The sequence below is a fragment of the Melitaea cinxia genome, chromosome 29 (assembly GCF_905220565.1).
Source record: "Melitaea cinxia chromosome 29, ilMelCinx1.1, whole genome shotgun sequence".
Classification (NCBI taxonomy): Eukaryota; Metazoa; Arthropoda; class Insecta; order Lepidoptera; family Nymphalidae; genus Melitaea; species Melitaea cinxia.
The window spans coordinates 8,518,085-8,534,880 of record NC_059422.1 but is presented as its reverse complement, the minus strand read 5'-3'; the positions used below and the strand labels follow the sequence as shown (position 1 = coordinate 8,534,880).

Here is a 16,796-nt window from a genome sequence, read left to right as displayed (position 1 = left end):
TGGTCCAGCCGTTCTCTAGTTGAGCGCTCGGCGACGCATTTAATTATACATCTTTATTTATATACAGAAAATAAGAAAAAATAAACAGATTGAATATATAAAAATAATCCCCGTCGCATCCGGTACACGCCGGAAGCCGTCACGGCGTCCGAATCCGGAAATCGGATAGTCTGTTTTCTATTAGCGAATTAGGGGATGACGAACGAGGGATGAAGAATACGGCTTTATCATATTAACGATAATTATAGGATTATGTTTCCATGGAAAAACAGATTTTAGTAAATTTATTGGTTGCTATATTTGCCGCCTTTTTATGTTTTACTTTCTCGGATTTCTAACGATATTTTTCTTTGTATTTTTATCGTGTAAGAAGTTTCGAAGCTTGCTGATAAAGATCGCAAGTAAGTTTCTGATAGAGCTTACATCATGAAGCTGACAAGTGATTAAACTACGATGTTTTGAATAGAAATAGGTATGACAGATAAAGTGGAGTTTGATGGTAAAAAAGACAAACGTGACAAACTTTTATTACCGTTATACCTTTCCTATCGATTTATTACATATAATCATATAATATAATCACGCCTCTTTCCCGTAGGGGTAGGCAGAGACCACTTCTTTCCACTTGCTACGATCCTTACATACTTGTTTCGCTTCATCCACTTTCATTATTCCCTTCATACATGCTCGTCGGTTTAGGGTACTCTTGACCTGGCCTTTTTTCAAGACGTCCCCGATTTGGTCTTGAAATGTCCGCCTAGGTCTACCCCTTCCAACACTTCCACTCACACTCGCCTTATACACTTTTTTCGTCAGTCGTTCTTCATTCATTCTCTCGACATGACCAAACCATCTCAGCATACCTTTCTCAATTTTTGTCACTACATCTTCTTTCAGACCACACCGTTTCTTTATCTCACGCATTTATATATATATAATTCTCGCGTCGCGGTGTTTGTAGTTAAACTCCTCCGAAACGGCTTGATCGATTCTAATGAAGTTTTGTGTGCATATTGGGTAGGTCTGACAATCGAACAACATCTATATTTTATCCCTCTAGATGTTAAGGGTCCACCTCAATTTTTTTTTATATTTTCATAATTTATTTTGTTTTTTATTTATTATGATTTAGCATCAAAAAATACATACAACCCTAAATTTTCATAATATATATGGCAAAACAACGTTTGCTGAGTCAGCTAGTATATATATATATTTACAGTTCCGATTGGTAATTTCTAAGATCGGGGATTTAAGTTAATGAGATACGGTTAAATACTAACTACATATCATATTAAAAGCACGTAAGACTATACACCTTCTAGAAAACGTAATTTCCAGCTTAATTTGCTTTAAAAATGACAACAGATGACAAACAAAATTTTCATAGTAGTATCACGTAATAAACATTGAAACGATCTAAATATTAAACATAAAATAAGAATGAACAATAAAAGAAATATTACTGCAATTAAAACCTGAAAGTATAAGATATCCTAATGACACAGCATGACCAAAACAAGTCCAAATTAGTCAACAATACCGATGTTAATGTGTAACAGAATCCAACACCCAGTTGATCTGAGGGAGCAGCCCTTAATCAATCAACTTAGGAAGCATCTAAACCAATCATCACAGCGGGAGACGAACGTACCCCGTACGAGAAAACAAAGAGCGCTAACTTGAAATGAATGAATTGAAATGACTTGATATTTTCTTTTAAGCCTTAATCGTACTGATTGCTAGTAATTGCAAGTTTTTCCATAGTTTTATAGATAGATATGTGTGAGATGGGGAAAGAACATATCGAAGACAGATTTAAGATGTTGTAACATCAAATTTAGTCAAATCATGTAACTCTTACAAATCTCAAGGCAGTAAAATAGGGCGTTACTCAAGTATTTGAAATTAAATATAACAGTAGACGTGGTTAAGAAGAATATTAAAACGGTACAGAAAAACAAAATGATACCGGTCTTTAGGAGACAATTCCATTTCTTTCTAGACAGAACCATTCGGATATGCCAAAATATTGGCAATTTTTTTCCATAATTTCGAAAAGGTGGAATATGTAAACGAAATATACACTATATTAAATCACAGAGCAGCACAGCGTAACCGCGGTAATCCACTACAAGAGCTCTAACGAGCGCTAATCACAGGATGCAGTTCGAATCAACAGATTACACTGACGAGGGAGGACCTAATAAAGGGCTTGATTGGTTCGAATAAATAGCCTCATTTCGAATATGTTTAATTAGAAACTTGTCGCTTTGATTTCATTTATAATGCTAAAGCATATTAATGGACGTGGAGCTAAGATAGATATCAAAATATATTAAGATGTAGAAATTAGTCTGCTCATCATTACAGCTTGTACAGTCCACTGCTGGACATAGGCCTCCACAAGTTTACGCCAAAAATAACGTGAACTCATGTGTTTTGCCCATAGTCACCACGCTGGGCAGGCGGGTTGGTGACCGACTGCTCTAGACTAACAAATATTTCTAATATGACTATTTATTTCCTGTAAATAAAAAAAGTACTGAAAAAAATATACAAAACTTTAAGCAAACTTTTAAGCTTTTGATAAAATTAACAAAGCTAGGGTACGGGTATGAGTTAACGGTAGAAAGTGATAAAACCAACTCCTCACACAATATGGCTGATGGTGAAACAATGGAGCGAATTAAATTGAATATGAATCGACCTGAAACCCACGAAACTTGTTCGAACACGTGGCTCACAAGTGGCACTTACCTCGACCGGTGGCGGCGATACATTCTGCCGTCTCGTTCCCACTTTAAAATAATACTGCAGCCCCTCTCGCTCTCTCACGCCCTGGTAACCCTCTAAACGCCGATAAGGCTTGATTTTATTTTATTGAAGTTTCAGGTGTATTTTGAATTAATTCAGAAATAAATGTTTTGTTTGAGACTAAATCAAAGAAGCTAAGATAGAGGAACGGTACTGCCTTGCGGTCGCTCAAAAAGTGCTAGGTACTTAGAGCCTTGAGCTTGGAGGTTTTATCCTGGGTATGAGAGAGCGGGACCTCCGCCTCCGCGGACGATCCACGGAGGAATGTTTCTCTGCCCCGGCAACACGCCAGGATCTCTTATTCACCACTATCAACCTTCTCCAGCGTTCACGAGGGGTCGGTCCGCGCACGCGCCGTGCCGCCCTCCGTCTCCCTCGCACTCGTACGAGATGGGAACGATTTGGGGATGATATTCGGAGGGTGAAAAGACGGTGAAACATGGAAATGCATCTCGGACTCCGTTCGGATTTCCGGCGCCTGTGATTTTGTTTATTGATTCGTATCGAAGCGAAGACGCGGGCCTTTTTGGGGGCTGCCACGGGAGTTATTAATCCCCTTATCATGTCACAAGTAGATTTAGTGTCGATGAACTTTTGCCGATGACCAATAAAAAAAAGATCATTAATTTTATAGTTCACTTAGCTGTTGCCGACTTACCGAATATATTGCTCACTTACTCGTTACGAATTACATCATTCGACATTAGCATCTATAAAGACAATAGCGAGTAATGGATTGCTAAGAAACTATTTATGTTCTTACATTTATTGCGTCATCTACAAAGGATATACATACAATATTTTGTCTTACATTATGTCATTTTTAACGTCACGATTTATCAAGAAATATTGGTAGTCAAAAACTATTTTTAATTCACAAAATACCGTGGTTTTAACCCTTCATTCAAAACACAATAAACCACAAATTGACACTCGATAAATAAAACAGGACGAAAAATAGACAACTGCCGCTGTACAAAAATAAGGGTAGGATGGGACAAGATGGCGTGGGTTTATAATGTTGAACAATTATGCATATTTACTTAGCGTGCGATGGCCCAGAACAAATCACCGAGGACGGCGTCGGGTTAACCTTTCGCTAGCTCTGACAGTTCGATTGCTGATGTTTCAGAGATAAGGACCCTCGGTGGACGTTTAAAATTAGAATCGAGTGTAATTTGATGGGGTTCGAAGAAAAATATTGATAATTCGAAGCAATTACTTGTTATTACGATCGGGAAGAAATTGGCTGCTTTGATTGTACATTCAAAGTTTGTTGCTTTTTGCTGGGAAGGGGGACAGGACTATTATACGAATATGATATTTAAAATTACGAGTATTTAAATTTACGAGTAAGTACGTTAGGTATAAAAAACCCCAAATTTAATCCTTATGTATCATGATATCTAAGAAACTCGAAGCAAGGCATTAGCAAATACGCAAGTAAAAGTAGAAAAAAAATATTTAAATATATCGATAGTAGTCGATTTTTTATTTTATTTTTTTTTTACTAAGTGTATTCAATTTCATCAATTTATTGTTTGAGGTAGAATACAAAAAAGATGAGAGGTACAATATAACAAATTTCTCTTTATATATTATTCGTACTTAAAAGCAAATCAAAAACCACTTTATTCAAATAGGCTTCAAAAGCATTTTCGAATCGTCATTTTGGAAATTAAAATTTTAAAGTGACTATTATATTCAAAAGTGAAGCTACCACCGATTCGGGATGTAGATTCTACAAGGAAGAATCGGCAAGAAACTCCGCAGATACTCTTTTTTGTAATCTACAAATATATATAAATGAATGTTTGTCTGTATGTCCTTTATAGAATCGTAAACTATGCATTTGATCATGTCATAATCTTCAGCAAAGTGTTGTGCGTGAGCCCACAAAGGTTCCTGAATTGGTACGACCAAAAAAAAAACGTAGCAAAGCACGCAGGGTACAGATAGTAATATATAAATTAATGACTACTAACCCTACGATGACAGCTGATAATTTAGTGCCAGAAAGTTAACCTATTTTAAAAATTCATTCCTGATTAATAACATAAGCGACGACAAAACGACTTAAAAACATTATATATCAATTTGACTTGAAATCAATCTTCAATCTTCAATCTTCGAACCCATATTATTTTAATCGCTAAAATAGGGATATATCGTTAATAGTACACTATCTCCATCAAGCCCTTTACAACCAAATATTATTTTAGTTAAAAGATTATTATTTCAGTGTTACATGTCAAATGTATCGCCGTGCTGAAGTTGAACAAGTTTGCTCTGCTTTTGTTTGATATACTTAAAGTAATTACAATAAATAAAATAAAATTGGACTTTACTACCATTCTTTTAAGATACAGTTTCGCGACACTTTGGCTCAGATCTGTAGCCAATTTTGCACTCAGTCCAAGTGGCTCTTCATTAATTCAATTTCATCGTTGAGTTTATTTGAGTTTATTATATATATATTTCTGTTTAGAACAATTAGAAACGATCTTGTTAATTGTGTATCTGCTGTAATGTATTCAATTAAATAAAAATATTGAATGGTGATTTGGGATGAATTTTTACTGAACTTTATAATTTTTACTGAACTTTATAATTTGTACTTTTTACTATGGATTTTTAAATATAGTGCTATATTATTGATTTTTAAATAACAGCGTTATATGTCGTTATGCTTGTATACATAGATAATATGTATGTAAGTGTGTATTATTACTTTGTTTATTGCTAACCATAATTAACCTTTTTTATTTAGTTTAAAAGTAGAAGAGAAAGAGAATACATTATGTCCGCTTTTGTTTTCAATTTCTCAACGTTGTGACAATCAAGTATTTACATAAGCCATATAATAAAATAATAATTATTATACACATTACGTGTCAAATTTCAACTGAATCGGTCCAGAAATTTGAAAGCGAAATATCACAGTGGCAGGATGTCAAATAAAAACAGGCCAAAATCGAAGATAAGAGAGTTTTTCATTCAAATATATGGCAACCATAAAATATCCCAAATCCCCTCACCCCTAAGAGACGTTCTCGAAAACTAAATATATAACATCATAATGCCATTCGATTGCCATTACGTTTTCTATCGGCTTGATTATGAAAAATAACAGCTGAACCCGATACTTTTTATCGGAGTCCACCCACGCGCCACATCCCGCTGTGATGCATTCGAGTGATTTTAGTTTTGCTCTCCGCTGTACACATACACACATACATACATAATATTGTATAAAAAATATACGAACGCACATATTGACACACACAAAGAACATTTACATTTTAAACGATTCCAAAAAAAGAGGTTCTCAATTTGACTTTTTCTTTTAAAGTTTGTTACTTCATAACTTTTTGCTACTTGTACCGAAAAAAAAAAATATATAGACAAGATTATTATTCAGTGCAGGATTACATAGTTGATAAAGATGTGTGGACTTGGTGACGCTGTATTTCATGTAAGATATTACTAATTTTGAACTAAAACACAGTTTATATATTAATTTTCAAATGAGTAACTGCGGAGTTTCTTGCCGATTCTTCTCTGCAGAATCTACATTCCGAATCGGTGGTAGCTTTACGTTTACAAAAATAATAATCATTTTTAAACTTTTAATTTGTAAAATGACGATTCGAAAGTGCTCTTGGGCCTATTTGGATAAAGCTGTTTTTGATTTTGATTGATTTTGATTTTATTATACAGAAGCTGATGCTTGTCGTGTGATGGTTGACATATTTGAGCGTGGTCGTTCAAGTACTTTTTCAGTTATCACAAATAATGCGTATTTAAATTGAAACTTCTTTCAACGTAGCTAACGATAACGACGTCATCTCATTTTATCAACCGACTTCAAAAAAGGAAGAGGTTTCTCAATTCGACCGTATATATATATATATTTATGTGTGTACGCGGATAACTTCGTCACACTTTTCTGTTATGCAATAGTTCTATTAAAGAAAAAATAAAAAGAAGAATAATAAACAGTGAATAAATTTTTCACCTTACGCCCACGTGACGGTAGCGAAACGGCCAAGCCACATATTTTGACTAAGGTGTAGAGTTTGTGAAGTTAGGGCTTGTAGAGTTAGGGCGTGTAGAGTTAGAAGCTTGGCTCTACATGAGATCTGATCACTTTTTGACAGTGCGAGCCATATGATCTCGTCTTGGCAACATTTTATATGAAAATGTTTTTGATGGGATTATTTTTTTGTGAGAAAGGAGATTTCTCATAAGTGGTAGCATGATAAGGAAACCAGGATCTGATGATGGCATTCCAGAGAAATCGAGGGGAATCTTCGAAAATCGTAATGACGACTAAGTGCGTTTGTTATTTTTTTGGTCCCCTTACGTCGTATTACTTGTAGATGTAATTGAAGTCGGTTTTTTTCGTTTTGCTAGCAATCACAATTATTAACTGCCAATTTCGATCGAAGTCGGTTTTTTTTTGTTTTTTCGTTTTGCTAGTAATCAAAATTATTAACTGCCAGTTTCGATTGAAGTCGGTTTTCATTTGTATGGCAATAGATACAATTATTTATCGCAAATACAGAGAAACATTCAAAGAAAACATGTTGATAACTATATTACTAAAGTAATTTTGATAGGATTTAAAGATTTTAGTAGCTCCAACCTAATATTTGATATTGGAAGAGATGATTTTCAAGTGGCCATCTTCAGATCAAAACCTTTTAAAATCATAATTACTAAATAGGTACCTCTATTGTAGATTGGAACTCCTTTATACCTTTCAAACCAAGTTCAATATAATTTTAGTTCCTATAAAATAGTTTTAAGTTTGACCCCATTAAAATAGCATATGTATAACAAATATATATAAATAAACTTACCTATAAATATATTTCGTTTTTTCGTATGTGTGTTCGTTCGTTTGCACTCCTCGCTTCCGTTCACTTTGTTTATAACTACTTAAGGCACTGTTTGGCGTGTTTCTATGTTCTCCTGTCTCACATTTCAACTTATTATACCTGGAAATAAGTAAACAATTATTAGTTAAGTATGTATATAAAATTAAACTGAAGTAGGGCACAGCAGAAAACTTCCTACTCAAAATATGAAGCCCGACTGGGGAAGTACCTTGACCTTACAGAAGATCACAGCTAAATAACACTGCTTTCCAGCAATGTTGTGATCCTGTGGTGAGTAATGTGACCAGAGCTCAAGGGAAAGCAAGGCTCAGGGAAAGAGCAAACGGGGGTAGGGTCGGCAACGCGCTTGCGATGCTTCTGGTGTTGCAGATGTCCATAATCTGCGGTAATACCATCAGGTGAGCCGTAAGCTTGTTTGCCGACATAGGTTATATTAAAAAAAAATCATACAATTTTTAGCCCAAATGATGCTCACTAATACCAAATTTTGAATCAAGTTAAAAGTCAGTAAATGCTGATACATTTTATCTCGAATATGAGTTAGTAATAGGCATTTCTAACAATTTACCATTAGCATGTAAAACAGACAATTAGAACTTTATTTACCATAACTTATAGTAACAATAACTTTATTATATGAATATCCGACAGATAGATGGAATTTAATGGTAAAAAAAATTAAAACAACGTCCAAAAGCTTTTATCCGTTGAATAAGATTATACGTAAATAACTATCTGAAACTTATTCACCAATCGGTAGAATAAGCCAAGTTTAACTTAATCAACGTCTTACAAGACAGGCCCTATATATACTTAATTTAATTAATTTAACATAATTCCACGAATAATAATAATATATAAAATTCTCGTGTCGCGGTGTTTGTAGTTAAACTCCTCCGAAACGGCTTGACCGATCCTCATAAAATTTTGTGTGCATATTGGGTAGATCTGAGAATCGAACATCTATTTTTCATCCCCCTAAATGTTAAGGGTAGTCCACCCCAAAATACTTTTTTTTTAATTTTTAGATAAATTATTATGTTTTTATTTTTTTATGTGCAACATTAATAATTGTGTTTGCTCGCAAACGAAAAAAAACCGACTTCAATTACACCGACGAGTAATACAACGTAGGTAGACGAAAAAATACTCAAGTAACTGCGCGTTATCAAAGATTACTCGAAAAGTAGTTATCAGATCTCAATGAAATTTATATGTGACCACATGACAAACATCAGCTTTCGATTAAATTAAAAATTATTAGAATCGGTACATCCAGTAAAAAGTTATCGCGGATTTTCAAGAATTTCCATCAATTTATCTGGGATCCCATCATCAGATCCTGGTTTCTTTATCATGATACCAAACTATATATATACATATATACATATATACATATATATATATATATATATATATATATATATATATATATATATATATATATATATATATATATCTCCTTTCCAACAAAAAAAGAATTATCAAAATCGGTACATCCAGTAGAAAGTTATGCGGTATAATACAACGTAGGTCGACGAAAAAAGCGTCAAGTAAAAACGCATTATTAGATATAGCTCGAAAAGTAGTTGTTAGATCTCAAATAAATTTAAATGGGACCAATTGACACACACCACCTTTCGATTAAAACAAAATTTGTCGAAATCGCTCCACCCAGTCAAAAGTTCTGATGTAACATACATAAAAAAAAAAATACAGTCGAATTGAGAACCTCCTCCTTTTTTGGAAGTCGGTTAAAAAACAGTCGAATTGAGAACCTCCTCCTTTTTTGGAAGTCGGTTAAAAAACAGTCGAATTGAGAACCTCCTCCTTTTTTGGAAGTCGGTTAAAAAACAGTCGAATTGAGAACCTCCTCCTTTTTTGGAAGTCGGTTAAAAAATACATACAACCCAAAATTTTCAACCCTCTACGATCAACCCCTATTTTTAAATAGCGTTTAGCGGCAGGACAACGTTTGCCGAGTCAGCTAGTAAAATATATAATCCTAACAATCATCTTTTAACTTCAAAAGTCATCGAAAACTCAGCTAAGTTACTTGAAAAGCTAAATCCTTATCAAAAACCCGCGAAACACGCTCTAAACATACTTTAATTAAATATTCTAATACATTACTATTAATTATAATAAAATTGATAATCCTAACAATAATCTTTTAACTTCAAAAGCTCAGCGAAGCTACGAGAAAAGCTAACCGATGCGCAGACACTGTGTCCCACAACGGGCGCCACTACCCCCGCCTCAAGGCGCCAGGACTCCTGGCGCCACATTACATAACCTGTAGGATCAAGCGACTCCCAGTCAAGGAAACTCCGTATATTTTACTTGTTATGGTATCAATGTATTTTGTTCGTAAAGTGGGCAGTAAAAATATTTTTAAGTTCTTTGTTTTTTTTTTCTAAGTTATCATAGGTATTTATTAGGCCTTAAAAATATATGGATACGTTGAATTCAAGAACTCAGATTAAGACTAGGATTAGGATGAGTAAGTTTCTGGTATTGCAGACGTCTATAAGCTACGGTAATCGCTTATTCGCTTACCATCAGGTGAGCCGATGCTTGTTTGCCAACCTAGTTATATAAATTTAAAAAAAAAAACTATAATTTTTTCATTTCATGCAAACATTTTGTGAATAAATCTATATGATTTTTTTTCATTTATTTTTATTACTCAAAATTCAGTTACGTGTAATGTAACTGTGCAACGTATAATAGATGTTACATTTACAATTATTTATTACGATTATATATTACGATTTATTTACTTATTTATTACATATTATAATTATAAACACGACATATATTTTAATAATTTATTTTATATTCATGATTCTTGAACGAAGGGAGTAATTGAGGAGAAAAAGACTAAGCTAACAAATATCATAGAATCAATTTTAATAGAAAAAAAAACGTAAAACTTCTGCACAACAGGCCTGCACTGTGTCTTAGATATACGAAACGTAACTGGCTTTGAAAGAGAGAAAAAGAAAATGTGTGCTCGCACCTCTCTTGCTCCGTTCGCCCTGCCCGATGACACTTTTCGTAACTCTCTCGTCACGCATTCACCAACTTACTCCCCAAGTCAAGCGTGCGTAAAGAAATATTATTTCAATAAATAAATTAAAAAAGATATTATTAAGACCATAACTCAATAGATAAGATTGATTTTTACAATAAAAGGGGATGCGTAAAATTGGTTTTGAATTATTACTACGTAAGCTTCGAATTTTTTTTATATATTTTTTTTTAATTTGCAACCCAGACAGGAGATCTTCTGTACAATGCACATTATTACTATTAAAAATTAAATTAAGTTTATAAAATTAAAAAAGGAAATAACTATTAGCTGTTTACACTATCGAAATTAATCGGTGATATTATTATGTAACACAAAATTTTATTAAAAAGTCTGTTTCATTATATTATCAGCTCGGTGAAGATCGACTTAGGTTCGGACCTTAGACCAAGACGGACTGTTGTAAAATTTTGTGAAAAGTACTTACAGAATAATTAACTTTAAATGTCGTTTCTTATATTTCAGAGCAACGCGAGTTTATTTATTTGTAGTCTCACAACAATAGACAAATTACATTATATATATACATAGACCTAAAGAAAACAGCGGGAAGCCACTGGATTCAGAGGGCACAGGATCGGACGGAGTGGCGAGCATTAGGGGAGGCCTACGTCCAGCTTGACTTCTAAAGGCTAATATATGAATGTATATACAAAGATATTAACTTAAATTAGATCATAACAATCGTTTCAGCCTGTAATATCCCACTCCTGGGCATAGGCCTCTTTCCCCATGTAGGAGAAGGGTCAGAGTTTAATCCACCACGCTGGTTCAATGTGCGTTGGCGGATATATTCCCTACTATGAGTTACGATCGCTATCAGGTGTACATGATAACAACCGGGACTGACGGCTTAACGTGCTCCTCACGGTGAGACCCACAAGGACTGCACGCACACCCAGACCACGGCTAACACCTGTATGACCAATACAAATGATCATAACAATAAAACATATTATTTAGTTTACTTAAAATAAATAAATTAACAAATATAATCCAGCATTTTCCTCAAATTATTAATGAGATATATAGTACTCCTCATTCATGTCAAGTCATCAGCAATTATGACAGAGCAAAGTAGAACGTATAGAATGTATGTGTGTGTGTGTTAATCATACAATTATCATGTCGAGCGCGTCGTGCGCCCGCGCTGATAGCGCACGTCGCTACTCGTTTGTTGACAACGATGTCTGTTTCAAACAGTTTAATTAGCTACGTGTTTAGGATATGACAGTACAATAATAGATACATTAACATACAATTTAAATAGTTAAAATGCTGGATAAAGGACTCGTGTAGGATAATAAAATCTACATGAACTTCCAAAACGCTTTGTGCCACAACTAAGAGGCCATATCTGTCTGTATAAATGTGATCCTTCTATAAAAATAAAAACGAAACGCCGAAACGTATGTGAGCGCATGACTTTATCGAACGATTGGACCGAGCGACGACGTATTGTTTACACAGTTCGTCAGGTCAGGCGTCAGTTAGCAGTAAATATTACAAATACCAGTGTGGGGGATTTCACACACAATACAAACAAAGACTGTGTGGTTACGGCATTAAAGAATATAGCCACCCCCTCACTTCCCGTGGGTGTCGTAAGAGGCGACTAAAAGATAACATAGTTCCACTACCACCTTGGATCTTAAAAAGTCGACCGATGGCGGGATAACCATCCCACTGCTGGCTTTGAAATACACAGGCCGAAGACGGGCAGCAGCGTCTTCGATGCGACAAAGCCATCCCTGCGGTCACCAACTCGCCTGCCCAGCGTGGTGACTATGGGTGACGCACACAGGTTCGCGCCATTTCTGACGCGAGCTTGTGGAGGCCTATGTCCATCAGTGGACTGCAATAGGCTGAAATGATGATGATCTACCTATTTATGAAGTTAACCGATTTTCATACTGCTTTTAACGCTTGATAGCTACATAACTGCTAATCACTTTTTTAGATAGAAAAAGTCAAAAAAAAAAACTCAAAATTAATTTAAAAAATCTAATTAAATTATATATCTGAAATATTTAAACATATATCATTTTACATCTCTGTAATGGGACGACAACTCAGATGCGTCTCCCTCATTAAGATAAAGGTGACGAAACATCCGTTACGTTTTCAGGTTTGTGGGTTCATTTTATACTTACGTTTCAACATTTTCAGTTGACCTAGTTGTAGGTAAAATATATGTATATTATATAATTACCTTACCTTAGCTTTTATGTGAACTGTATATTTAATATTATCATGATGACCCGGTGAACTTCGTATCACATTGTGATTTGTGTGTGTGATTTATAAAAAATATAGACAAAACATTTGACTAAAACCGTAAGACAAATATATAACGGAAGTGACGTAATATCAGTCACACGACTGTATATGACGATTGTAAAACTAAAATATTACTAGTAAACTTTTTTTTATATTATTTATGTAATTTTATACTGACAACAAAAATAAATAAAGACACATGTTTTTTTATTTCACTTAATAGTTTGAATTATTATTATTATTATTATTTTGTTTGATTTATTTTATTTTACGGTATTTGTTATTTTCTAAAATACTAAATTTCCTAAATACTTTTACGTACTCAATAAAAACCAATCAACAAAATTTAAAAAAAATCAAGAACTAGAAAATATATATAAAATTCAACATTTTTTTTTTTCAAATTGTGTTGCTTCTATACTATCCGAAGGAACTTCGTTCCTACCTGGTGTCCCATGACACCACATAATTTTTTTCGTTACTTTTTTTTATATCACTAGGTCGGTAAACAAGCGTACGGCTCACCTGATGGTAAGCGATTACCGTAGCTTATAGACGCCTGCAACACCAGAACTACAAGTGTAAAGCGACTGGCAATATGCTTTGAAAAGCGTGATCTTTACTTCTTTATTACAGTGTGCAAAACTGCGGGCTAACATATTGCAGCGGACGGACAGTGACCTGCGCTCCCTTTCCATGTCCTCGTTGTCTTCGAGGTTCTCGACGACCCAATGTCCGAGATATTTAAAACGCGATACTCTCTTTAGAGCTGTACCATAAAGAGACACAGTTGGTACATGCAAACAGGGTTTTTTACGCACTTTAAAAGTCATGACTTCACTTTTGTTTACATTGTATCTCAAGCCATGGACCGTCGCATAAACCTCGCATATTCCTAGCAGCCTCCTCAGGGCACCGATCGATGGGCTCAGTAGCACCATATCGTCAGCATAACTTATATTATTTACACAAACACCTCTAACATGACACCCTATATGTGTACTGCTGAGCTCATCGAGCAGAGCGTTCATGTACAGATTAAAGAGTCTGGGTGAACTTAAACCCCCCTGTCTCACGCCGCACTCCAGCCTATACTCATCCGACAATGAATCAGCCCATCGTACTCGGTTACATTGGTGTTTGTACCAGAAACTAAACAGAGATATTATTTCATTGGGCACACTAGTTTCTTTTCTTAATTTGTCCCATAGCTTATTATATGATACAAGGTCAAATGCCTTCGACAGATCAAGATAACATGCATACACTGGTGTCTTTCTTGAAGTGTAGTATTGAACAGTCTGCTTGAGACAGAGGATAGCACTCTCAGTGGACAGACCAGGCCTAAAGCCAAACTGAGCGTCGTTTAATTGGAGGTGCCTAGCCAAGTGCCGGTCAAGCAGGCTGTCCAAAGCCTTAGCTACAGTAGTCGCAAGTGAGATTGGTCTGTAGTTAGATATATTAGACGGATCACCTGTCTTATTTTTAATAAGAGGAACTACTAGGGTTCGCATCAAGTTGTCAGGAAGATAAGAGTGACCAATGCACAGTGTGAAAAACATTGACAAAATTCTCGGCAAGTGAACTCCAGCGTGCTGCAGGTGCTCGATGCTAAGGCTGTCATGACCAGGTGACTTCCCTCTAACCATGTTTTTTATAACAGATGTGACTTCTTTCTCTGTGAAACTAATAGTCAATTCCCTGCCAGCGACGGTCCCATCATCGAACACCTGCTCCGCCACTGTCCTTTCTAATGGAGACTTTACCGTGAAATGCCTTATATATAGCCACCCCCTCTCTTCGCGTGGTTATCGTAAGAGTCGACTAAGGGATAACACAGTTCCGCTACCACCTTGAAGCTTAAAAAGCCGACCGAGGGCGGGACAGCCATCCAACTGCTGGCTTTGAAATACACAGGCCGAAGACGGGCAGCAGCGTCTTTGGTGCGACAAAGCCAGCCCTGCAGTCACCAACCCGCCTGCCCAGCGTGGTGTCTATGGGCAACACACGAGTTCACGTTATTTTTGGCGTAAACTTGTGGAGGCCTATGTCCAGCAGTGGACTGTATAGGCTGTTATGATGATGATGATAACTTGTTCAGGGTATATATTATATCAAAACCACACGCTAGTATTTATAAAACCGAGGTAGGGCATTGCAAGAAATTTCCTGCTCACAATCTGAAGCATCCCAACTGGGGAAGTACCTCGACCTTACAGAAGATCATAGCTGTGTTCCTGTTGGTGAGTAAGGTGACCAGAGCTCTTGGGATAATAGGGAGGGCAAAGCGCTTGAGATGTTTCTAGTGTTGCAGATGTATATAAGCTACGGTAATCGCTTACCAGGTGAGCCGTACGCTTATTTGCCGCTCTAGTGACATAAAAATAAGACAAACTGAATACCATTTCGAAAAATATCCAGTGATAATTAATGGAATAACGCCATATTGTTTTCAATTCATTGTGTCGATATAGTTGTGCGGTCAAAGCGACCGACACAGAATTTGTAACGCGCAAATTATTTATGCCAAGTATTTAACCCTTTTATGACAATTTATTATTTGGAAAAGACATTTCTTAGACTGTTTTATCATATTATATTTCAGGGTATTTTTATGTTAGAATACGTGGAAACAATGGCGCAACCGGATGACATAAGGGCTTATTGGATGCTTTAAGGATAATAAAAATAAGTAACTTTCCCGTTTCACATGTAAATCATACATGTATATCGTGTGTTTACATTATAAAAGCCTTTATTCGACCATGTTCAAATTATTTACCAATTTATCTTCTTACTCATTACTAGGTATGAAAGTAGCACCCGTGACAGAGAAAATGAGGAGCAATAGGTTAGCGTAGTATGGGCATGTAATGAGGAGGGATGACCGCTATGTCGGTAAAAGAATGTTAGGGATGAATGTCGAAGGACGAAGAGCGATCGGCAGACCGAAAAAGCGATGGATGGATTGTGTGAGTGAGGATATGAGAAAGGAGTAAGCACTGAAGTGACGAATAATAGAGAGGAATGGAAGAGGAAAACATGTTGTGCCGACCCTACATAAGTGGGATAAGGGCAGGAAGATGATGACTCATTACTAGGTATGTATCTCTCTTACTAGCTTCTGCCCGCGACCTCGTTCGCGTGAAATAGAAACAATTCTGTCATACGTGATTTTGCGAAACTTTAAACTGTTTACGCAATGCACGCAGCGGAAGCTCTCGAAAGGAAAAAATACCGATTTTGAAACATTATTCATTGGTGCTCCGCTCCTATTGGCCTTATCGTGATGACATATAGTCTATAGCCTTCATCGATAAATGGCCTATCTAACACTGAAAGAATTTTTCAAATCGGACCAGTAGTTCGTGAGATTAGCGCGTTCAAGCAAGCAAGCAAGCAAACAAACAAACAAACAAACAAACAAACTCTTAAGCTTTATATTAGTATATAGATTTTTTATTAGTAAATACCTAATTTCTAGTTATATTATGAGTAGGTATTAAGCGAGGTCCCCAGATTGGGTAAGGGACACCTCCAAGGATGCCCACTTCTCTTTCCACCAGTTTGAGGTATTATTTCCATAAGAACTAGTTATTTATTATTATCAATATATGGTACTACAGATGACGTAATGAACGTCATGCATTACTCGAGATCTGGCTGGTAGGCAATTCTTGAAAGGCCTACGTTTAAGAGTG

General features: G+C 35.7%; 1 protein-coding gene across 1 annotated transcript in view; it reads right to left on the bottom strand.

Annotated features, from left to right (window-relative positions):
• Positions 1–7,876, bottom strand: part of LOC123667888 (talin-1) — a 95,602-nt gene extending 87,726 nt beyond the window's left edge. Inside the window, exon 1 of the mRNA XM_045601722.1 lies at positions 7,683–7,876. The gene's annotated coding sequence lies outside the window, so the exon portion shown is untranslated. The remainder of the gene's footprint in view (positions 1–7,682) is intronic.
• Between the last annotated feature and the right edge of the window lie 8,920 nt (positions 7,877–16,796).